The sequence below is a fragment of the Microcaecilia unicolor genome, chromosome 1 (assembly GCF_901765095.1).
Source record: "Microcaecilia unicolor chromosome 1, aMicUni1.1, whole genome shotgun sequence".
NCBI classification, from domain to species: domain Eukaryota; kingdom Metazoa; phylum Chordata; class Amphibia; order Gymnophiona; family Siphonopidae; genus Microcaecilia; species Microcaecilia unicolor.
The window spans coordinates 45,922,022-45,948,358 of record NC_044031.1 but is presented as its reverse complement, the minus strand read 5'-3'; positions in this window follow the sequence as shown (position 1 = coordinate 45,948,358).

The window sequence follows — 26,337 nt, the reverse complement described above, 5'->3', positions numbered from 1 at the left end:
TAATTCCACATTAAAAATGACTTGACACAACATTGTGTTTCGGCCAGATGGCCTACATCAGGAGTCTATAAACAAAGGTTGAGAGGCTAGGATGGGGGAGGGCAGACTTATACGGGGTCTGTGCCGGAGCCGGTGATGGGAGGCGGGACTGGTGGCTGGGAGGCGGAAAATACTGCTGCACAGACTTATACGGTCTGTGCCCTGAAAAAGACAGGTACAAATCAAGGTAAGGTATACACATATGAGTTTATCGTGGGCAGACTAGATGGACCGTGCAGGTCTTTTTCTGCCGTCATCTACTATGTTACTATGTTACTATGTTACTAATGATAAATAAATACATGAATAAGATGTACATTGAAATAAAGTTCGATGAAAAAGGACATTTAAAATATAGAATATCATAAACTATACCATGTTGATATAAATACTAATATAAATGGTATGTCAAAAGATGATAAAATGATGATAAAAACACTAGAAAACAGATGTAAGACAATAACCAAAGATAATTACCATGCTAATATAAATGGTATGTCAAAAAATAATAAAATAATGATAAAATGATGATAAACCGAAACATGTTGAGAGGCATAACTTTGAATGCAGAAAACATACATTAAACTAAATGCATGTAAAGGAAACACTTACATAAAATATAAAATGTAAATTATAGGATGACAACACATACTGCAATTCTAGACTTCCATATCCAGGCTTTGTAAAAACGAGATTTGGATGTCCATGAAATATGAATGTCTAAATGCCAATTTTCAGGTGTCCAAAACAAGAATAAAGCTTCTAAAATAAGGGCCATAATGTCAAAAGAAAATACTTATAGCATTAGTTAATAACATAAAGCAAAATAAATAAAATAAGCATATCCACATTTAATAAAAATTTAAAATACATAAAGATATTTACAATAAAACTTTTTGCAACTATCAAACTTTCACTAAATTTGAATTATATAACAAACATTTTCCCTCTAAGGCAGAAAGGAGGGTGCTTAACCATAAGACTATACCAATCCCTCACAATAAATAAAAAATACTATCTCAAAATTTGAGCAACTGTACCAGCTATAACCACACTCCAACATCACAACACTAAATCCTACTAAATTCTCTCTTAGCTCATTGCTGTTTCCAAAGAACTACCTATCAGATAACCCCCCCCCCCCCTTAAATTCATCTCTGGGTGTGACCCAGCTCTGGCAGATGCAGCACCGGAGAGGCAGTCCATGCGGACTGGACAACCACAGGCCCTCTTAGTCATGCAGCTGATCCTAGTTTGACTTCAAGCTTTGCTCTTTCTTTCTCACCCTCTGCCTCAATTTATGAGTCAGGCCTTGACAGCAATGGGAATCAGTGGCGTAGCCAGACTTGACATTTTGGGTGGGCCCAGAGCTAATATGGGTGGTCACTATGTATATAGGTATGAGTAGAATAAATTAAAGTGCACTTGGGGGCTCTTTTACTAAGTGGTGGTAGCTGCAAATTGCACCTGTTGCCCATGGAAACAGCTGTCCTGCATCAACATAAACCTCTTCCATAAATGTGGGTAGCAGAAGTATAATAAAGTAACCTTCTTTCTAAAGCTTTGCAGCCCCAAACCCCACAATCTAGATCAGTGGCTGGCTGGGACACACCCAACAGATATGTTCATTTAGGCGACACACTGAGCACTGCAGTCTGTGACAGAACCAAATAAGAGCCCAAATATTATTTAGTTTAAAAAAAAAAAGGTTGCAAGGAAAATATAAAACTCTCAATTCAATAATCATTCATTTACACAAATTAATACATTAAAATTTTTCACAAATGTTAACATATCAAAAACCATATGAAGGAAAGTTCAAGAATTCTTAATGATAAACATATGCAAAATCATATTGTCAACATTTAAGATTTTTTTTCCACCTACTGTAGCAAACAGAATATAACTAGAATGTTTCCTCTTACAGCTTTCCATTAAAAAAAATGTATTCAAATTCTGGGAGCACCTCAGTAATAGCAACACAAAATTCCTTCACTGTCAGATACTTTGTGAAGCAACACTAAATCCTGCAAAGAAGCTTCTCAGAGCCTATATTACAAACCTTATCACCAATTCTGAACATGAATACCAATAACAGTACCTTTAAAAAGGTAGCAGTGAATATACACAACAGCAATATGTGTCCCATTGGAAAAGCTAGACAAGTCAAACTCCTAGATCCCCCATACAAACTACATGCCATACCAGCAGAATCTCTCACCTCAGTCGCATGCAACCCTCATCAATTACAGAATAAAGGACCAAAAATTTGAAATTGTCCTGTACACAGCATCAGCCCTGCCCTATCCTACCCTTCCCTACCCCACAATCCATCTCTATTAGCCCAGAATCAACCATAACTTTCCCTATCCCCCCCCCCCCATCCCTACCTGTAGCCTGACATCAGTCCTGCCTTACCCTTTACATGTCCCCCATAGTCATAGTAACATATAGTAACATAGTAGATGACGGCAGAAAAAGACCTGCATGGTCCATCCAGTCTGCCCATCTCTCTTGCCCTTCCCAATCTCCCCTCCCCCCCCCCCCCCCACCACACACACACACACACCCTAATGCTTACCATCATTAAATATAAAACCTTTTTCTTTTTTACATCCTGGGCAGAGCCTGGCCTCACCCAGAAATCCACCAACATTAAGCATAAAACATTTTATTATCTAGGCACTGTAAAAGCATCCCCACCGAAATACCCACCAGCATTTTGCCTGGGTAGTACAGAGCCCACCCCCATCACATAAATTTAAACATTTTTTTCTTTTCTCTCTCTGTCTCTCTTTTTTTAACCTGGGCTTGAGCTTCCTACAGACTGAGGTAAAGGTCTACTGCTCCTGAGCACCTGATGGGTGTGCAGTCTGTGCTGCTGGAGGCCCAAGCTTGCAGTGCCTGTTGATCAGTGCTGGCCCTGCTGGGGAAATTATTCTGGATCCTCCACTCATGATCCCAACTTTGCCACAGGCTTAAGGAATCCGGGTCCCAGATGCTTTCAGTGCTGGCAGGGCACAGTCACACACTGTGACTGTCTGATGCACTGCAGGGGCGACCTGAGCAGACAAGTGTGCACAGGCTGCATTTTGGACACAAAAGAAATCAGAACTACTTGTTTGTAGGATGTTAACACTATACTTCCTGCCATGTGGGGTGGCTGATCTGTCACCTATGTGCTCCTATAACACATAGATAATCATCCTCATTTGCTAAGCACATTGCCCCATGGGGACGTAATAGGATTAGAAGATCATAAAAGTAGATGTTATAACAAAGATTGGTTTTCCTATGGATCGTTCACTCTGTTTATCAAGGTTTTTGGCAGATTATTTTAAACTCTAGGGTCTCACTTTGTTTTCTACTGTGCGACTGGGTGAATCCGTAGCTTCCTGGACCACAGCTCATTTTCTTATGAGCTTTAAAAAGTACAGTGAAATTTTGAGTGCCGTTTAGATAACTTTGTATTTGGTAGAAAGACTAATGGGTTTAAACACAGCCCTTTTTCAAAGGCTGGAGAAGGGGAAGGGTTAGAGTTACCAGCATGCAGCAACCACACCCGCGATGATAAAGACACACAGTCACTCTACTGCATACTGCCTTACCGGAGCAGGTCCCTTGGCCCCCCCCCCCCCCCCCCCACTTGATTTGTTTCCAAGCACTGTGCGTGTAGCAACAATAAAGCAGGTTAGGACGGCTGCTGCTGTACTCAGATTTGCACATGGCTGAAATGCTGCTGTGCACTGTGTGCAGCCTAACCAGCACCTGAGAAGACAGGCACCGATTGGCGGGTTAGAGACTGGGTGGGCCTGATCCGAGATTGGTCGGGCCTGGGCCCATCCAGGCCCACCTGTAGCTATGCCCCTGATGGGAATATATTAGTTGTCCTACACTTACTGGCAAAAATTTCCATTCTGATGTACACAATTCTCATCCCCCCCCCCCCCCCCCCCCCCCCCATACTTCCTGCTAGCGTCTTACGATCTCAACTTTATAGTATCCATTGTACTGGAATGGCCGCTGTCAAATTCTTTAAGCTGTGTTGAAAATTTATAAATGGGCAAATTGGAAAGGGAGATACAGTGTAAAACAGATTCCTTATTTCAGTTTATTTGTTAGTACAGTTTTCCCCATTATTTTATCACATCATAATTGTAGTGTTAAATCTGGTTTCCAGTTGTGCAGAGCACAGAATTTTAAAAAATCACACAAACTTATTTGTTCTATAATTTCTGAAAACAAACTAAAAAGAATGCGGAGGTTTGAACTTGATGGGATAATGGGTTCTTTCAAGGAAAAGGTCTTGAGACACATTTTTATCTTTCTAACTTTCTTCCAAGTTTCTTCCCCTATTGCTTCCTCTTTTCACAGGGCCATAATTAGGGGTGGATGAGAGAGAGGGGCAGCCATCCAGGGTGCAAAGCCCATTGAGGATGGGAAACAAACTGAAATGCTAGTGTAGACAGGCAGCAGATGAAAAGCTAGGATGAATACAGTTCTCTTCTTAACATTCAGGTTGTGGGGAAGAGGACAGAACAAAAAGGACAGAGCATCAGAGTGGAGGGAGTTAAAGAAAAAGGGGATGAGAGCAGAGTGAGAAACGTGGGGCACAAGTATTCTTGCCTGCCTTGAAGGTTAACATGCTTAGATACAGCTCTACCTTCTCACCAAACATACACCTAAAAATCCTAATTGTTAAATTCATCCAAACCCTCTCCTGTTCTGTACTCACTAGGCATCTGTGACTTTCTTTTTAGGGCTTCTGCTTTTTGTGTCTCCTTCTTCCTGAGAGGACAGTTGATAAGAGGTTCCAGCAGATTCAGTAGAATTCTCACTGCATGGCTGGATGCTCTTCTGAACCAGAGATTCTCCGATTTCAATGATGTCAGGTTCAGCACATGTGCAGCCTACATCAGACACACTGGATACAGCAATGTCATGCTCTGTAGATCTCTTGGTAACAATGGCTCCAATATTAGACAATGGAAGTCATCCTCTTCGGTTACATTCTGGAACTGGAAATGTATTAGGGAGCAAAGGTGTAAACACCGGTGCTGGTTTTGATTGTATACATTCTCCACTGGGCTGTCAGTAACTGCATCTCTAGACTGGAGCGCTGAATCTTCCTGGGATACCAGTCCATTTTCTGTAAACTCTTGAGCCATTCTAGTGGTAGTGTTGGAGGTGCTTGCCTGAATCCCCCATTCATCAGACTCAGGGTAGCCGTCAGTAGTAGAAGGTATTTCATTCACCTGCACAGAGTCTGTAAATGTGCCACGTGAAAAGGCCATCTTTTCAGATCTTCAGAGATCTATGGCTCTGAAAGCTTAATCCAACAAGGATTTCAGAAGAAACTGAGTTCAATGCAGATAAGCTGAGTTCAGGAACAAAAATATATGTAAAAACTGATCTGTGAAACAGAAAATTAAACAGGATTTTATCAATAGAAGCTCCCCAACCCCATTAATAAAGCAAGAACATTTCAAAAGAGTACAGAAACCCTAAAAGAATAAACCCATAAACCCTTCAAGAACAACTCTAAACCCCCCCTGAAAATGATGAGTTCCTCAGGCCAACCCTCAGCACCGATCACCTATTCCCTTAAAACACAAGCACAGAATCCAAACATCAGTTCAAACCTAACCTTAAAATTCACTGAAGAATACAGTCAGAATATCAGATGAATTTAGAGAAAGGTTATTGGAGGTAACTGTTAGAAAATCTATAATGACATACCTGAAATCTTTTTAAATTTGTTTGTTGATTTTTATTTCCACAGTAACCCTGAAGTTTCTATGATCCATTCTTCTAATGGAACCTGATGACCAACAGAGTAAAGAGAGGGAAGGTTGGGTGATTATTTTTCAAAAAGGCGGCAAATAAAACCTAATAAATAAATAAACAAACAAATTAATTAATATCATACACCTCTAAGCAAATCTAAGGGAAGCACCACCAACTTCCCCTTCAAGGAGACAGTGAAACCAGATCCTTCGCTAGAAGCAAATGCACATTTCATTTTCACTCTATCCTTATCCCACCTCCACACTCAACATGATCTTTTCTCTCTCTCTCTCTCTGCCATCCACTGCCCTTCCCCACCGCTTCCAGAATCCTCTCCCCCCTCTGATTCCCAGCACACCTGTACAATTTTCTTTCCCCAATTCACGATTCCTTCTCTCCCCTGATTCCTTGCCCCCCCCCCCCCCCCCACTTCCACACACACACACACACAGAGTTTATTTCCCACATCTTCTCCTCCTCTGGCTGGCTTCATTCTGCCAGTTTGAATGCTTGGTGTCAGCAGGTCCTGCAGGAATATGGGGCCCCATACATTCAAACTGCAGACTGAAGCCAGTGGGCAGAGGCAGACAGCATGACGTACTGCTCACTTCTTTCTGAAAAGGCAGAACAGCACAGTGTAGAAGGTATTGGGAAATTGAGAGAAGATTAGGAGGGAAGTAGATATTTGGGAGGGAGGAGAAAGAAAAGTCTGCATGAAGAGGGGAAATCATGAATTTTCAATAGGCAAAAGAGAAGGAAGGAGGCTGCTGTATAAGGGATCCTGAACCTGGACAGGAGCAGGCCAGAGCGATGGGCAGATACAGCTAAGGACAGGGAATATATTTACCTGTCTCCTCCAGACAGCTCTAGCTGAATGGAAGCTGATTTATGAAGTTCATCAGAAAATAACCTGTGAAGTAATCTGATTGGTCCAGCAGTGCATTCATAATACACGTGTCAATGAATGAGTATTTATTACATCACAGATGGGCTACTGGGCTGGGCTTCAATCACCTTTCAAAATGCATACTGTGGTACATTGATGACATTTTTATGATTTGGACTGAGGGGGAAGACAAATTCCTTCAATACATACCATCCTACAATCAGATTCAAAATTGACTACTCCCCAGAAAAGTCAATTTCTTGGACACCATAGTCTCAGTCAGTGATGGCAATATACAAACATCTATATACACTCCAGCTTCCACCCTTCACATACAAAAAGATCCATTATTTACAGCCAAGCCACAAGATACCACCGTATCTGCTCTGACACAGAGGACAGAGACAGACACCTTGAATTCCTGACTGCATCCTTCAAACATAAAGGCTACAACCCCAAAATAATCTCCAAGAATATTGCCTCCTCCCTCAAAATACCCAGGGAAAATCTACTACAGTACAAAGAAAAAAAAGCCACACACAGAATCCTCCTTATAGTGACATACAATCCAGAGCTGGAAAAATTCAGAAAAATCATAAATGATCTACAGCCTCTACTCCAGGAAGATGAATTACTGAAAGAGATATTCCCATCCCCACCAGTGCTGGCCTTCCGACAGCCACCCAACTTAAAACACAAGCTAATTAGAAGTAAGCTCCCAACACAGACTCAAAAAGAAGAGAAGGGCACACATCCTTGCAATATATCCAGCTGCAAACTATGCCCACACATCTCACAGGACCCCACAGTCATTCACAAAGGAAAAATATTCAACATAAAGGAATCCTTTACATGCTCATCTTCCAATGTGGTATACATCATCCAGTGTAAGACATGTGACCAAGGATGCTATATTGGAGAAACCAGCCAAATGCTAAAGACAAGATTTAACTTACATAGACATCACATGAAAAATGCTAGTGCCAACCAGGATGCCACACCTGTGGGGCAACACTTTACTAAACCTGAACACTGTACTAGCGATTTCATAGTAAGAATCCTGAAGGGTAATTTTAAAACAATACAGTCAGAATGATTGAATATTTTGACACCCAACAGACAGGACTTAATAAGGATCTGAGTTTTCTAGCCCATTATAAACCATAAAGTTGTATTTCTCTGTTTATTTCTCTGTATATCACCCTCCTCTCACCTACCCACATCCATCCTGTTAGAATATCAATGAAATGCTTTGATGTCCCCATGCATACCCCCACCCTCCCACTCTGTCAGACTGTCAAAGTAATGCTGGCTTCATTCTGCCAGTTTGAATGCTTGGTGTCAGCAGGCCCTGCAGGAATATGGGGCTCCATACATTCAAACTGCAGACTGAAGCCAGTGGGCAGAGGCAGACAGCATGACGTACTGCTCACTTCTTTCTGAAAAGACAGAACAGCACAGTGTAGAAGGTATTGGGAAATTGAGAGAAGATTAGGAGGGAAGTAGATATTTGGGAGGGAGGAGAAAGAAAAGTCTGAAGAGGGGAAATCATGAATTTTCAATAGGCAAAAGAGAAGGAAGGAGGCTGCTGCATAAGGGATCCTGAACCTGGACAGGAGCAGGCCAGAGCGATGGGCAGATACAGCTAAGGACAGGGAATATATTTACCTGTCTCCTCCGGACAGCTCTAGCTGAATGGAAGCTGATTTATGAAGTTCATCAGAAAATACCCGGTGAAGTAATCTGATTGGTCCAGCAGTGCATTCATAATACACGTGTCAATGAATGAGTATTTATTACATCACAGATGGGCTACTGAGCTGGGCTTCAATCACCTTTCAAAATGCATACTGTGGTACATTGATGACATTTTTATGATTTGGACTGAGGGGGAAGACAAATTCCTTCAATACATACCATCCTACAATCAGATTCAAAATTGACTACTCCCCAGAAAAGTCAATTTCTTGGACACCACAGTCTTAATCAGCGATGGCAATGAGCCTGCCATGAGTGGGAAAGCGCGGGGTACAAATGTAACAAAAAAAAATATACAAACATCTATATACCAAAAACCCACAGACAGATGCAGCTACCTCCACAACTCCAGCTTCCACCCTTCACATACAAAAAAATCCATTATTTACAGCCAAGCCACAAGATACCACCGTATCTGCTCTGACACAGAGGACAGAGACAGACACCTTGAATTCCTGACTGCATCCTTCAAACATAAAGGCTACAACCCCAAAATAATCTCCAAGAATATTGCCTCCTCCCTCAAAATACCCAGGGAAAATCTACTACAGTACAAAGAAAAAAAAGCCACACACAGAATCCTCCTTATAGTGACATACAATCCAGAGCTGGAAAAATTCAGAAAAATCATAAATGATCTACAGCCTCTACTCCAGGAAGATGAATTACTGAAAGAGATATTCCCATCCCCACCAGTGCTGGCCTTCCGACAGCCACCCAACTTAAAACACAAGCTAATTAGAAGTAAGCTCCCAACACAGACTCAAAAAGAAGAGAAGGGCACACATCCTTGCAATATATCCAGCTGCAAACTATGCCCACACATCTCACAGGACCCCACAGTCATTCACAAAGGAAAAATATTCAACATAAAGGAATCCTTTACATGCTCATCTTCCAATGTGGTATACATCATCCAGTGCAAGAAATGTGACCAAGGATGCTATATTGGAGAAACCAGCCAAATGCTAAAGACAAGATTTAACTTACATAGACATCACATGAAAAATGCTAGTGCCAACCAGGATGCCACACCTGTGGGGCAACACTTTACTAAACCTGAACACTGTACTAGCAATTTCATAGTAAGAATCCTGAAGGGTAATTTTAAAACAATACAGTCAGAATGATTGAATATTTTGACACCCAACAGACAGGACTTAATAAGGATCTGGGTTTTCTAGCCCATTATAAACCATAAAGTTGTATTTCTCTGTTTATTTCTCTGTATATCACCCTCCTCTCACCTACCCACATCCATCCTGTTAGAATATCAATGAAATGCTTTGATGTCCCCATGCATATCCCCACCCTCCCACTCTGTCAGACTGTCAGAGTAATGCTTTGATGTTTCTCTTATATATACTATCATCTACCACATTTGCTTATTTCCGATCTGATGAAGAAGGGCAACCTTCGAAAGCTAATCAAGAAATGTCTTAAGTTATGTCCAATAAAAAAGGTATCATCTTATTTTCTTTTCCATGTTTTATTTTGTTTGATTTCTATTGAAAACAATACAAGAACGTAAGACCTTTGGAGTCAAAATGATTAAGCATTTTGACACCCACCAGACAGGACTTCAAAGATCTGGGTTTTCTAGCCCATTACAGGCCATAAAATTGTAAATTGCACTGCTTTGTTTGTCACCCTCCTGTCTCCATGCATATCCCTCTGTCTCACCTATCCACCTCCATCCCCACCCTGTCAGATTGTCACTGTAATGCTTTGATGTCTCACTTGTATATACTGTCATCTACCAAGATTTGCTTATTTCCGATCTGATGAAGAAGGGCAACCTTCGAAAGATAATCAAGAAATGTATTAAGTTATGTCCAATAAAAAAGGTATCACCTTATTTTCTTTTTCATGTTTTATTTCTATTGATTAGCTCATGGTAGAAATCAGTTGGCAGTAAACACAGAGATGCCCATAGGAATATAATGGCCATCTCGGCTTTTAGTAAACGACCCCCAAAGCACACAATTGCAACGGGGGTGTGCATATGAGCAGGTCAGGGGCATGTCTTGCAGTTGCATATGTATGTTATATAATACTATCACTTACATGCACTATTCGTGCGCATTTACACCAACCATTCAGCTGGCATTTAGTGCTTGTGCCTAAAGTTAGGTGTGAAAATGATGACTTTTTCTGTTATGCATATAATTTCTATTATTGAATTGGCACTTAGAGCAACCTTTTTTGAATTGCCACGGTGAGATGGCGCATTTTTGGCCATTCTTAGCAGAATAACTGACGCGCTTTCAGATTCACTGGGAATCATTTGTACACTGCACTCTTCCAGTCTTGCCAGAGATTTTCTATTGAATTCAAGACTGGGTTTTGACTGGTCCACTCAGGGACATTCACTTTCTTCTTCTCGATCAACTCCCTTGTTGATTTTGCTTTGTGCTTTCCATCATTCTTCTGCTGAAAAATGAATCTTATCCCCATTTCTAGGTCTGTGACAGACTGAAACAGCTTTTCCTCCAGGATCTACCTATTCTTTCTAGCAACATTCTTTCCCTTAAAATTCACAAGCCCCACTGTCCTCACCACTGCAAAATATCCTTACAATATAACGCTGCCACTACCATTCTTTACCACAAAACCTCCCAAGTGCATGCAGTGTCTTCTAAGCGTTGCTTTGCAAATACTATGTAGCACAGAATCTCCCAAATTCTATATATGGCCCTCAGAATTGCGTGTGCAAATTGAATAATGAGCCAAGTAGTGATGATAATTGGACCGTAATAATCAATTGTCAGTGCTAATTGGGATTAATTTAAATTTACTACACTCTAGTATTGTTCAGATGCCGATCGACTACAATATACAAATACACAAAAAAAGGATCTGCTGTCAGCAAATGACATAAAACTGCCTACAGCTCAAGCTGTATTGTGACCAGCAGGAAAAAGAAAGCCTCAAACAGCTTCCAGGTCCTGAATCGATCTGTTGAAGCTATAACGGGTCCATAGACCCTGCTTTCATCATTGGCCAAAAAAACCTACTATTTTATCAACCTGCTGGTGAGGAATAATCTCTATAACTTCATAGGCAATTAACTACATTTATTTTAAATCGATAAACACCACACATAATTTAAATTTAAACATGCATATTTATGAGTGGCTCCAAAAACAGGGTGTGGCCATGGGAGAGGGTGTTTTGTAAAAGGAGCCCCATGTTTTTTTCAAAACAAAAGCTGAATAGGAATTAAAAAATATACTTTCCTGAATAGAATTAAAACTATAAATAATAATTTTTCTTAATGAAAATGGCTTAAGAGGAATGAAAACTTTACACACACACACACACATATATATATATGCATGAACTGAATAAGCACTAAAAGTTTCAGAAGAGGACTGAATAAAAACTAGAATTAATGTGTCTATTTTGAAAGAACTGAAATTATTTGTCATGAGTTTGTGAACGGAATAAACAGTAACATTTTCAGAAGAAGACAATTGAAATTAGAATTAAGATTGTCAGAACTAGAATAAAATAGAATACATTTATATATTTTGTAACTGAATAAGAGCTAAAACTAAAATATTATGCTGAATTAAAGTATCACTGCATAAGAGAGACTAGATAAAAGGCTGGAGGAGGGGGTACATGAGAGAGAGAGAGAGAGACTGGTGGGGATCTAAGCTATGGTGATATGTGAACAAAGAGGCCTCTTAGTTTCACCTATCAAGTTAGCAGGGCCGTGCCAACACGGTAAGCGGGGTAAGCACCGCAGGGGGGCGCCTGCCTTCAAGGGCGCCGCTGCGGTGCTTCCACGCCATACCGCTTGGGGGTTTAAATTGTAAAGCCGAGTTGCAACTTGCAGGCAGCCCCTCGCGTCTGCCCAGCTGCTTGTAAAACAAGTAAATCTCTTCTATTCGTTGTCATCGTCGGGCCTCACTGTGTCCCGTCCTCCTCTGAGGTAACTTCCTATTTCCGCGAGGGCGGGACACAGTGAGGCCCGACGATGACGACGAATAGAAGAGATTTACTTGTATCCGTTTATAGTAATAGTAGTACCTTTTGCCAAGAGAGAGTACAGAAACAATGGTACTGCGGAGCCGAGGGAACAAGAGGAGCAACAGGACTACAGTTCCCAATCCCAGGTTGCTGTAGGGAGGGAGCGGGAGCTTTCTGTGTAGCTGCGAGGTGTCCGGACACGGCTCGGTTATAGCTGATTCTGGCGCTCCCGATCTCGTGCGCTGCCCTGTCTGCTTGCAGGAGCTGCCAACCGGCCGTATTAATTTGCACCTGGACTGCTGCTTGCAGCGGGGCGATCCCACTGCCCTTCAGGGCAGCAAGAGGATACCACTGCTTTCCCTCTCTTTTCCAAGCTTAAGACCGGGGTGGACAGTGCCTGCCCCTCTAGGGTTACCATATGGCTCCAGAAAAAAGAGGACGGATTGAGCCAGCCGGGTTTTACTTCCATTGCTTTCCATTGAAAGCAATGGAAGTAAAACCCGGCTAGCTCAATCCGTCCTCCTTTTTCTGGAGCCATATGGTAACCCTATGCCCCTCTCCCCCCACCAGAGGCCGAGAAGGATGATAGCCAGGGGCTGGAAACCGGGGCTACCACAATTTATCAACAGAAGTGTATGCCCAAGAAGCTGGATGGGATTGGAAGCCTCTAGCTGACAAGATGAGGCCGTGCAGTCTGGAAGATTACGTGGGGCAGAGTAAAGTGCTGGGGGGAAAAACACGCTGCTCAGGACTCTGCTGCACGCTCTTGAGATTCCCTCCATCATCCTCTGGGGACCGCCCGGCTGTGGCAAGGTGAGTGCTGGCTGCGGTGCAACACCTTGAGGGCTGGCCTAGGGCTCAGGTCAATTTTTGTTCTCCACTGTTCTGTCTCCCTTTACATTTACGTGAGACACTTCTACCCCTCAAAATCCCAGTGGAGGTCCTTGCTGTTTATAAAACATTGTGTCCCTGCTCTGTGATCTGAGACATTCGTCTGGCAAACTGTTTTAAGGTAATCAATCTCTCCCTGCCTCCTCCTGTGCTTCAACCTGGTGCTAGAGTTGTCCCTTGCCTGTCCTATGCTTGTAAAGTTTACAAGCTCCCCCTTTCCTCGCCATCTGGTTGGTTTCATCTGTGTTTATTTGGACTTAGCTATGCCTTCAGTAGCAGCTTATGGCTTGTGTGACAGTAGAAATTACTGCTTATGGTATAGTAGAATTGCTCTATAGGTCCTGAGTGTTTTGTATTCTCTGCATGCCTAGTACTAGATTTTGGACGGGGGTGTTAAAAAATGACCGGCCCCATGCTCCTCACCTGTAGGCACCATGTTATAGAAAGATAGGGTATGTGTCATTATGAGTCTTATTAGGCACCTAACTGCTTTCTAAAGCAGATGCCCTGTTAAAAGTTTATATTTACTTATTTATGGTATTTTATGCTAGATGGGGGGGGGGGGGGGGGGGGGCGCCAACTGATAGTCTGCAGGGGGGCACCAGAGACCCTAGGCACGGCCCTGCAAGTTAGTGATGTCACACAGCTGACAACATGATTTGGAAAGAGAATTTTCAGAGGCACCTTAAGGAACTGATTTACTAAAGATTCTTTGCCCATGACACAGAATAGGAAAACAACCTTAGTAAATCAGTTTCTAGAAGAACTACTGCTGATCTAGGATGGGATTCTCGCCCCCCCCCCCCCCCCCTCCTTCCTTCCCTGCCTCCTTCTCTCCTCCCCTACAAAAAATAAATGTCACTGTGGACAGGTTTGGAGGAGTGGAGGAGAAGCAAGAGAGGTTTCCTCTGCTGGCTCCTAGATTTAACACAATTTGTTGAGGCCAGTTGTAAAATAATCTTGAAACTGTTGAATAGTCAATATATTCCTCAGTCTCACTTAGCCAGGGACCTCTGTAGTTCTTTTGAAGTAATTTGTAGGTTTTTACAGTGATCTTCTTCAGTAGTTTCCTTAACGTACAGGTACTGGTTTTGGAGGGACAGCCCAACTGAGGCAATGTGTTGGTAGTTCCAAAGTGTTTCTACTTTAAAATAATTGACCTGACAATGCACCAAGGAATATGTTAACACAATGACATTTACATAGTAACATAGTAGATGACAGCAGAAAAAGACCTGCACGGTCCATCTAGTCTGCCCAACAAGGTAAACTCAAATGTACTACTTCTTGTGTATACCTTACCTTGATTTGTATCTGCCATTTTCAGGACTCAGAGGCAGATGCATCAAGCAAACATTAAAAAATCTAAATCGTTAAAGTCCCTAACGATTTAAAAAAAACGAAGAATGCACCAAAAAAACAAGTCACACATGCTCGGATCGGTATTGAAAAGTACAATGTATCAAAGAATCGTAATCCACGTCGGTAACCGGCCCCTAAAGCATGCGCAGAGCAGCCAAGCGTTATGTTAGGTGCTCTGCGCATGCCACAAACAGTCAAAACACAAGCACGTGGCTCCCAAATCAAAACAAAAATTAAAAAAGGGTAGGGAAGGGGCAAAGGCGCTCGTGAGGAGCATCCTGTATGGCCGTCCTTGCCCCCCCCCCCCGCCCGAGGTCGCCGTCCCCCCCCCCCCCCCGCTTCTCCCTGCATTATAAATTAAAAAGCAAAACATACCTTTAGCAGCCCCGGCCCCCCTCCCTTCCTCACTACTCTGTCTCCCCTCAGCTCCGCCTCCTGACATCCTCCGCCCTGTGCCTCGCCCCCTCTTCGGGTCGTTGCCGCCATTCCCCCCTCCACCGGGCCCCCCTCCCTCTTACCGGGCCCGTGCAGCACCTCTTTCCTCTGTCCGAAGGCGCTGCACGGGCAAGAAGAAAAGCTGATGCCTGTCTTCACCCAGCTTCGGTCGCGCGTCTCTCTCCTCCTGGGCCCGCCCCCGTCTGATGTCAGTAGCGGGGCACAGGGCGGCTGATGTCGGGAGGCGGAGCTGAGGGGAGACAGAATAGTGAGGAAGGGAGGGGGGCCGGGGCTGCTAAAGGTATGTTTTGCTTTTTAATTTATAATGCAGGGGGAAGGGGGGGCGGGGAACGGCGACTTCGGGCGGGGGGGGGGCAAGGACGGCCATACAGGATGCTCCTCACGAGCGCCTTTGCCCCCTCCCGATTATTTTTTTGATTTTTGTTGGGTAAGGCTCAAACATGCTCTGGATACGCAAACACTACATTGAAGTGGTTTATGACACGTTTTCTTTAAGCTTAAACACAGCTCTTTTGGACATATGTAATGCTACGTCCTTTTGACCAATCACAGCGCTTTTAGCTCTGCTAATGTGCTGGGATTGGCTCACAGTTTGTTTGTTTTTTCACTTTACAATTTTTCCTGGCACAGAGCTGTCCTAACGAGAGGTACAGACCTCTCGTTAGATTTCCTGCCTTTTTCCTGTGTAAAGGCAATCGGAAAAGGTTAGTGCATCTCGTTTCAATGGGGTTTGTACACAAATTGCTCATCTGCATTCCGTTTTTGTTAGCTGCTAACTTCCTCAGTAAAAGCCCTTTGATGCATGCAATGGATCAAAATTTCCTCCTTGGAGGGTCGTTAAATGCTCATTAAGGTTTAGTGCATCTGCCTCTCAGACCGTAGAAGTCTTGCCCAGAACTAGCCCCATTTTCAGGACACAGACCATAGAAGTCTTGCCCAGAACTAGCCCCACCACCCAAAAACCAGCCCCGCCTCCCAATCTCTGCTAAGCTTCTGAGGATCCATTCCTTCTGCACTGGATTCCTTTATGTTTATCCCACGCATGCTTGAATTCCGCAACACAATGACATTTGTAATAGCTTTCTCCCAATCGCTACCTTTGGATTACTTTATTGGGGAGTTGTTTAGGCAGCTTCTTAGTCATCATGTTTAGATCTTTACTTCAAATTCACTTTACAAAACAAACAGCTTGATTTTTCATCCAGGAGTATTTAAATCAAATCACTTACTGTGATTGGATATAGTTGGGCTCTACTTAATTTATTAGGGCTTTCTTAAGGCAGTTTTTGAAAATGGAACTAATTTGGGTTTCCCCATAAGAAAAAGTGTGAAAACATATGCAACCATGACTTGTTGATTTCTGATTCTTAATTACTTATGACTTATTAAGTGTCTTTATGAAGAGATTGACTCAAGGCAGTGTACAGCAGATGTAGCTGGACAAAGGCAACTTACACTGTAGTAACAGCAATAATTCCAATAAAGTGACCAAATGTCTGCATAAAGTGCAATTAAAACAGTGAGGTAAACTTGGGTATAAGCCAATTAGATTTGTAGTAACAGTAATAATGCAGTATCAGTCTCATACACATTAAAACAGCACATTAAGACATCGATATAACAGAAATATGATATGTCAGTACATGTTGGATATTTCAATAATTGTTACATATTGAAAGGGTATAGTTTGTGTAGATTGGTGAAATAAACTTATCCTTTTTAATACATTTTGAATTGTATTATTGGACAGGAAAATGTATAAGGATGTAAAGATTTTTTCAAGGTATTGTGATCTGTCTTAGCCAAAGATTACACTTTTGCTGATTCACCAATTTAAAGTGCTCTTTTTCTTCACTTTAAAGCCTTATTGACTCAACTTGCAATACAAGTGATTATTGTTGTTGTCCTCTCCTAATCCTTCCCACCCAGCCTGGTGGTAAAATGCTCAACTAACTGGGAAAGGACAGCCAGCGAGGGAGTAGAACCCACTTTATGATTCTGTCTCAAGGTGGTGTGGAAAAATATTCACATAGAGGGGGCATAATCGAAAGGGACGCCCATCTGCTAAGGCGTCCATCTCCGGCAATGTTTTAGGGAAGAGGCGGAGCAAACCGTATTTTCGAAAAAGATGGGCGTCCATCTTTCATTTCGATAATACGGTTTGGGCTGCCCAAATCCGAACATGTAGGTCGATCATGCAGATGGACGAACTTGCTTTTCAGCGATAATGGAAACTGAGAATGCCCATCTCCAAAACGACCCAAATGCCTTGGATTTGGTAGTAGGAGGGGCCAGCATTTTAGTGCACTGGTCCCCCTGACATGCCAGGGCACCCTAGGGGGCACTGCAGTGGACTTCTTAAATTGCTCCCAGGTACATAGCTCCCTTCCCTTGGGTGCTGAGCCCTCCCAAAACCCATACCCCACACCTATCCACCACTACCATAGCCCTTATGGGTGAAGGGGGGCACCTACATGTGGGTACAGTGGGTTTCGGGTGGATTTTGGAGGGCTCCCATTTTCCACCACAAGTGTAACAGTGAGGGGGGGGGGGGGGATGGGCCTGGGTCTGCCTGCCTGAAGTGCACTGCACCCACCAAAACTGCTCCAGGGACTTGCATACTGCTGTCATAGAGCTGGGTATGACATTTGAGGGTGGCATACAGGCTGGAAAAAAAGTTTTTAAATTGTTTTTTTTTTTGGTGGGAGGGGGTTAGTGACCACTGGGGGAGTCAGGGGAAGCCATCCCCAATTCCCTCCGCTGGTCATCTGGTCAGTTGGGGCACTTTTTTGGGACTTGTTCGTGAAAAAACTTTTTTCCATTATCAGCTAAAGATGCCCAACTCGTAACCACGCCCCATCCCGCCTTCACTACTCTGCTGACACGCCCCCTTGCAATGTGTTCGTCCCCGCGATGAACAGCAGTTGAAAATGCCCAAAATCAGCTTTCGATTATACCGATTTGGCCGCAATCGGGAGAAGAACGCCCATCTCCTGATTTGGGTCGGAATTTGGGCATTTTTCTCTTTCGATTATAAGGTGGATAGTAACATAGAGGGACATAATTGAACAGCGCCGGCCAAATCGATGGCCGGCCATCTTCGGGGCCGGATCCGCGAGAGGGTGGAGCCAAGCGTATTTTTGAAATACGCTTGGCACCGGCCAAATCGTTCGCCGGATTTAGAGCAGGATCGCCGGGCTTACATGAGATGGCCAGCTCCGATTTTCAGCCATAATGGAAACCGGGGCCGGCCATCTCAAACCCGGCGAAACGTAAGGCATTTGGGCGTGGGAGAAGCCAGCATTTGTAGTGCACTGGCCCCCCTCACATGCCAGGACACCAACCGGGCCCCCTAGGGGCACTGCAGTGGACTTCAATAATTGCTCCCAGGTACATAGCTCCTTTCCCTTGGGTACTGAGCCCCCCAAATCCTCCCCAAAACCCACTCCCCACCACAGTACACCACTACCATAGCCCTTATGGGTGAAAGGGGACACCTACATGTGGGTACAGTGGGTTTTGGGTGGGTTTTGGAGGGCTCCCATTTACCACCACAAGTGTAACAGGTAGGGGGGGATGGGCCTGGGTCCGCCTGGCTGAAGTGCACTGCACCCACTAAAACTGCTCCAGGGACTTGCATACTACTGTCATGGAGCGGGGTATGACATTTGAGGCTGGCATAGAGGCTGGCAAAATATGTTTTAAATTTTTATTTTTAGTGTGGGAGGGGGTTGGTGACCACTGGGGGAGTATGGGGAGGTGATCCCCGATTCCCTTATCTGGTCAGTTGGGGCACCTTTTTGATGCTTGGTCGTGAAAATAAAAGGACCAAGTCTCGCCGGCAAAATGTTCATTAGGGCTGGCTTTCTTTTTTCCATTATGCGTTGAAGCCGGCCATCTGTAAGCCACGCCCATGCCCGCCCATGTCATGCCTTCGCTACGCCGCCGACACGTCCCCTGCGACGAAGTGCATTTGAAACCGGCCAAAATCGGTTTCGATTATACCGATTTGGCAAGATTAGAGAGATCGTCGGCCATCTCCCGATTTGTGTCGGAAGATGGCCGGCGATCTCTTTCGAAAATGAGCTGGATAGTAACATAGTAGATGACGGCAGAGAAACACCCGCACGGTCCATCCAGTCTTCCCAACAAGATAACTCATATGTGCTACTTTATTGTATACCTGACCTTGATTTGTATCTGCCATTTTCAGGGCACAGACCGTAGAAGTCTGCCCAGCACTAGCCCGCCTCCCAACCACTAGCCCCGCCTCCCACCACCGGCTCTGTCACCCAATTTCCGCTAAGCTTCTGTGGATCCATTGCTTCTGAACAGGATTCCTTTATGTTTATCCCACACATTTTTTAATTCCGTTACCGTTTTCATCTTCACCACCTCCTGCGGGAGGGCATTCCAAGTATTCACCACTCTCTCCGTGAAAAAATACTTCCTGACATTTTTCTTGAGTCTGCCCTCCTTCAATCTCATTTCATGCCCTCTAGTTCTACCGCTTTCCCATCTCCGGAAAAGGTTCGTTTGCGGATTAATACCTTTCAAGTATTTGAACGTCTGTATCATATCACCACCCCTGTTTCTCCTTTCCTCCAGGGTATACATGTTCAGGTCAGCAAGTCTCTCATACATCTTGTAACGCAAATCCCATACCATTTTTGTTGCTTTCCTTTGCACCGCTTCAATTTTTTTTTTACATCCTTCGCAAGATACGGCCTCCAAAACTGAACACAATACTCCAGGTTGGGCCTCACCAACGACTTATACAGGGGCATCAACACCCCCTTTCTTCTGCTGGTCACACCTCTCTCTATACAGCCCATCAACCTTCTTGCTACGGCCACCACCTTGTCACACTGTTTCGTCACCTTCATATCCTCAGATATTATCACCCTAAGATTGTTGGAATGTAATTGTATTTTGCATGCATTGCCTGTCACCTATTATTTCTCTGTGATTACTCTGTGACCTCTGATGTGAATTACTTAGAGAGGTCACACAGCTATGCAACTTCCTGTTGGGGGTTAGACACAGCAGATGCAGCACATGGAGCACATGGAGCTCATGATCTCTCCTAACCTGAGAGGATCTATGGTGGTGTGAGCATCCATTACCATCTAAGCACATGGAAGGAGCTGATAATACAAATGTATAGTAATATGTATATATAAGCCTGTCTGATTATAATCTAACTACAAACTGTGAGTAAACAGATGTTTTGTTACTTCAACTTTAAAGTGACTCAGCAGTGAATTATTCAGGGGTGAATGAGAGAGAGATGAAGAAAGAAATTAACATTTCTAAAGCTGAAGCTGTGTGTACTAAAATCTGCTAATTATTTACTGCAAATAATCCAACAAAAGGGTTATGGGCCCAGGGCCAGGAATTGAAAAAGAAGAGAAATATTACCAGGCAGAAAAAAAGGCCACATTTTTCTCTTAAGTTTTAAAGGAAAGATTCAGTCTGTCTCTCTCTCCCCCCACACAGCAGACAGAAGGCTAAGAAAATGGCTGAGGGAAGAAATTCACCATTTTTCTATTCTCTCAAGGTGCCTAAATTAACTGAGTTTAATTATCGGCAGTGGGAACTAAGATTCATATGTCTCCTTCGAGCAAAAAGATTAAATATATGCTTAGACCAAGACAGAACAGCTGAAAATATGGCTGAATGGGACAATGCAAACTATTATGTGAAGTGCATGCTTTTGGAAGCTCTCTCAGAGAAACAAGCCATATTAGTGGAGGGAAAAGATACACCAAAGGACATTTTATATAAACTGAGAACTATGTATGCAACTACATATGCAAAGCAGCAACCAATTTGGCTGGCAGAGTTGAATGAAACCAAATTAAGGGATAAAAGTAAATGTAATGATCACATTATGCATCTTATGTCTTCATTTCAAAAGCTAGAACTTTCTGGAATTCCCATGTGTGATGCATTGAAAAGAGCATTTCTTTTTACCTCACTATCAAAGAAGTTTGATGTTTTTAGGTCTGTAAATGAAGCCATTGAAGGGCAATCTTTTGAACAGACAACATCAAAACTAAGGCAGGAATGCATAATAAATGATTCTGAGGAGATGTGTTCTCAAAGTCAGTCAGAGAGAAATGAAACAAATTTCTTGGCAAAGAACAGAGGAAGGCGGAGCTATGGGAAAACTCCACCCAAGGGCAAGCTGATTTGCTACTCATGTGGAAAGGAGGGACATGTATCTAAATGGTGTAAGGAAACACAAAACACTCCCTCTAGCTCACCTAAGCCAATGGAACTAAAGAATTTTCAAACCAGGAAATGTATGAAGGACAAAGATAAACACAAGGGCTTTCTAATGGCAGAAAAATCTTTGACTATGGTAAATAATAATTCAAATGAAAGTACTTGGATTTTGGATTCAGGGAGTACATGCCATTTAACCAATTGTAAGGATTTCTTTCAGGAAATGTGTCCAGAGGAAGGTATTCTTAAAACTGCAAACGCAGGGACTGCTAAGATCCAAGCAAAAGGTATTGGATTCTTAAAATGCAAAGTGTCTAATGAAGTTAAAGAAATTCCTGTAAGTGATGTCTTGTATATTCCCCAAGCAGTTTGCAATATGCTTAGTGTATCTACATTAGATAAGAAGGGATTTGTGATTCATTTTGAAAACAGTAAGTGCACAATCTCTAAAAATGATGAAGTGTATGCTGAAGCTTTTATGCATAATGATGTTTATAAGCTGAACATTTCAGGTGAAGCCTCACATATGGCGCAAGTAAGGAAGAATGATGGTAAATGTAGTCTGGAAATCTGGCACCGCCGCCTGGGACATCGTGATTCTAAGGTGATCCAGGATCTTTACAGTAAGCAACTGGCCACCGGCATTCAGATAAGTGCAGATGCTGGTAAAATGGAGAAATGCATAGACTGTGTTACTCAAAAAGGTGTGAGACCCTCATTTCCTGCATACACAGGAAATAGGAGTAATAAAGTACTGGACTTAATACACAGTGACTTATGTGGACCGTTTAATATCCCATCATTGGGAAATAACAGATTTGTGCTAATATTCTTGGATGATTTCTCTAGATACTGTGTGGCCTATTTGCTGAAAGAAAAAAGTCAAGTCACAGACATGCTGAAGAAATACGTAACCATGGTGAGCAATAAATTTGAAAGAAAACCAAAGGTTCTTCAGACCGACAATGGTGGTGAGTTCACTTCACAAAGCATGCGCACATTTCTAGAACAAGAAGGCATTCAGCATATCACAACAGTAGCTTATACACCAGAGCAAAATTCTGTTGCAGAGAGAAAATTTAGGTCACTTGTGGAAATGACCAGATGTATGCTGTCAGATAGCAATCTCCCTAAAAGACTATGGGGGGAAGCCATTCTCACAGCAGTGTACCTACAAAACAGAATGCCAACTAAAGGCGCTGAGCGCACACCACATGAGACATGGCATGGTAGGAAGCCAAACCTGTCACATATAAGAACATTTGGAAGTACAGCATATGCTCATGTACCAAAGCAAAGAAGGCATAAGCTGGATTCCACAACAGAAAGGGGCATTTTAGTTGGCTATGCTCCAGGACACAAAGGATATAGAATTTTGAATCTGAAAACTGGCATTGTTGGCATAAGACATGTTACATATTTTGATGAAAACAAAAGGGTTGATAAAGGCTGGATTATCCCAGATGAGCCTTATCATCCAGAATATGAAACTAGAACAATAATAGACATGCCAGTGTATATAAATGCCATACCAAGGCAGATGTCTGAAAGCAACTCACCTGTATCTAACGAGGAACAGGCAGAGGAAGCAGACACAGAAAGGATCATTGAAGAAGACAGTACAGTTGGAGAAGGGGAATCAATTGGAGAAGGACTCTCAGATTTAGAGGATGCGGAAAGGTCAGACCAACCTGTAGTCAGACGCTCATCCAGGGAAAACAAAGGTGTTCCACCCCCAAGACTGTCTTACCTAACAAAGTCAGCAGAAGCTCAAGAGCCCTTAACATGGGATGAGATTGAGAAAATGCCAGCAGAAGAAGCTGCTGAATGGCATAAAGCTGCACAAGAAGAAATTGATGCATTGGATAAAAATAATACTTGGATTCTTACAAAATTACCTCCTGGCAAGAAAGCTATAGGATGCAAATGGGTATTCAAGTTAAAAAGGAATGCACAAGGAAAAGTGGAAAGGTATAAAGCCAGATTAGTGGCAAAGGGATATCTTCAAAAATATGGAGAAGATTTTGATGAAGTGTTTGCACCTGTAGTGAAACACACGACAATCAGAACACTTCTGAGCATTGCAGTCTCAAAAAGCATGCAAGTCAAACACATTGATGTGAAAACAGCATTTCTTCACGGAGATATAACTGAAGACTTGTACATGGAACAGCCAACAGGTTTCATAAATACAAAACAAAGACAGCTAGTGTGTAAATTAAACAAAGGTCTTTGTGGATTAAAGCAAAGTGCAGAATGTTGGAATGAAAAATTGCATGAAATATTGACAAATTTAGGATTTAAGCAAGGTGAAGCAGATAAATGCTTGTACACTAGGTGCACAAATGGACAATATGCATACATTTTAGCTTTTGTTGATGATCTGCTCATTGCAAGCAAAAGTGAGCAAGAGTACAAGGACATTGTAAAATGTTTAAACCTCAATGTTGAGATAAAAGAACTGGGTAATGTGTCATACTATCTTGGTATAGAAATTGAGAAACAAAATGATGGTTCTTATCTTCTAAGCCAGAAGCAGAAAATAAATGAGCTTATTGAAAGTTTAGGTATGCAAGATGCCCAAGTTGTAAGCACTCCCATGATCACTGATTTTCTGAAGGATGAAACAGTAAGAGAACCTTTACCAGATAACATCCAATATAGATCAGCCATAGGTAAGCTTTTATATCTAGCTACCACATACAGGGCTGATATAGCAAATGCAGTAGGAATTTTGAGCAGAAGGGTCAGCTCACCTACCAAATCAGATTGGACTGCAGTTAAAAGGATGGTAAAGTATTTAAAGGGTACCATTGATTGTAAATTAAAGATTTCAGCCAATAGTAATCCAAAACTAATATGTTACTGTGATTCAGATTGGGCAGGGGATCATTCTGATTATAAATCCACAAGTGGATATGTGTTTATGTATGGAAATGTACAAATTTCATGGGCCAGTCATAAACAAAGTATTGTGAGTTTGTCTTCTACAGAAGCTGAATATGTGGCCGTATCGGAAGCGTGCAGAGAACTGATGTGGATTGAAAAACTTTTGCTGGATTTTGGAATAGCTGAAAAGAGACCAATCCAGATAATGGAAGATAATCAGAGCTGCATCCGACTGTCACAGAATGACAAGGTTCAGTCACGCACCAAGCACATCGCAACGAAATACCACAACGTGCGAGAGTTGGCGAAAGAAGGGGTCATCAGTCTACACTATTGTCACACCAGTGAGATGACAGCTGACATCATGACCAAACCGTTACCCAGAGAACATTTTGTGAATCTGCGTATAAAGCTTGGACTTTGTATGAATAAATAATTGCATGACAGTTATGCATGAGAAGGGGTTTGTTGGAATGTAATTGTATTTTGCATGCATTGCCTGTCACCTATTATTTCTCTGTGATTACTCTGTGACCTCTGATGTGAATTACTTAGAGAGGTCACACAGCTATGCAACTTCCTGTTGGGGGTTAGACACAGCAGATGCAGCACATGGAGCACATGGAGCTCATGATCTCTCCTAACCTGAGAGGATCTATGGTGGTGTGAGCATCCATTACCATCTAAGCACATGGAAGGAGCTGATAATACAAATGTATAGTAATATGTATATATAAGCCTGTCTGATTATAATCTAACTACAAACTGTGAGTAAACAGATGTTTTGTTACTTCAACTTTAAAGTGACTCAGCAGTGAATTATTCAGGGGTGAATGAGAGAGAGATGAAGAAAGAAATTAACATTTCTAAAGCTGAAGCTGTGTGTACTAAATCTGCTAATTATTTACTGCAAATAATCCAACAAAGATCCCTCTCCCCGTCCGTACATATCAGACTCTCACCACTTAACACATACGTCTCCCGTGGATTTCTGCTCCCTAAGTGCATCACTTTGCATTTCTTCGCATTGAATTTTAAGTGCCAAACCTTAGACCATTCTTCTAGCTTCAGCAGATCCTTTTTCATGTTTTCCACTCCCACCCGGGTGTCAACTCTGTTATAAATCTTAGTATCGTCCGCAAAAAGGCAAACTTTACCTTCTAACCCTTCGGCAATGTCACTCACAAATATATTGAACAGAATCAGCCTCAGCACCGATCCCTGAGGCACTCCACTACTCACCTTTCCCTCATCCGATCGAATTCCATTTATCACCACCCTCTGGCGTCTGTCCGTCAACCAGTTCCTAATCCAGTTCACCACGCCGGGTCCTATCTTCAGTCTGTCTAGTTTATTTAAGAGCCTCCTGTGGGGAACCGTGTCAAAAGCTTTGCTGAAATCTAAGTAGATTACGTCTATAGCATGTCCATGATTCAATTCTCCGGTCACCCAGTCAAAGAATTTAATGAGATTCGTCTGGCACGATTTACCTTTGGTAAAACCATGTTGTCTCGGATCTTGCAACTTATTGGCTTCCAGGAAATTCACTAACCTTTCCTTCAGTATCGCTTTCATTACTTTTCCAATAACCGAAATGAGGCTTACCGGCCTGTAGTTTCCAGTTTCTTCCATATCACCACTTTTGTGAAGAGGGACCACATCCGCTGTTCTCCAATCCCACGGAACCTCTCCCGTCTCCAAGGATTTATTAAACAAATCTTTAAGAGGACCAGCCAGAATTTCTCTGAGCTCCCTCAATATCCTGGGGTGGATCCCGTCCTATCCCATGGCTTTGTCCACCTTTAGAATTTCAAGTTGTTCATACACACTCTCTTCCGTGAACGGTGCTATATCCACTCCATTCTCATATGTGCTTTTGCCAGTCAATCGTGGTCCTTCTCCAGGATTTTCTTCTGTGAAAACAGAACAAAAGTATCTATTTAGCAAATTTGCTTTTTCTTCATCATTATCTACATAGCGGTTCCCAGCATATTTCAGTCTCATAATTCCCTTTTTATTCTTCCTCCTTTCACTAATATACATGAAGAAATTTTTGTCAC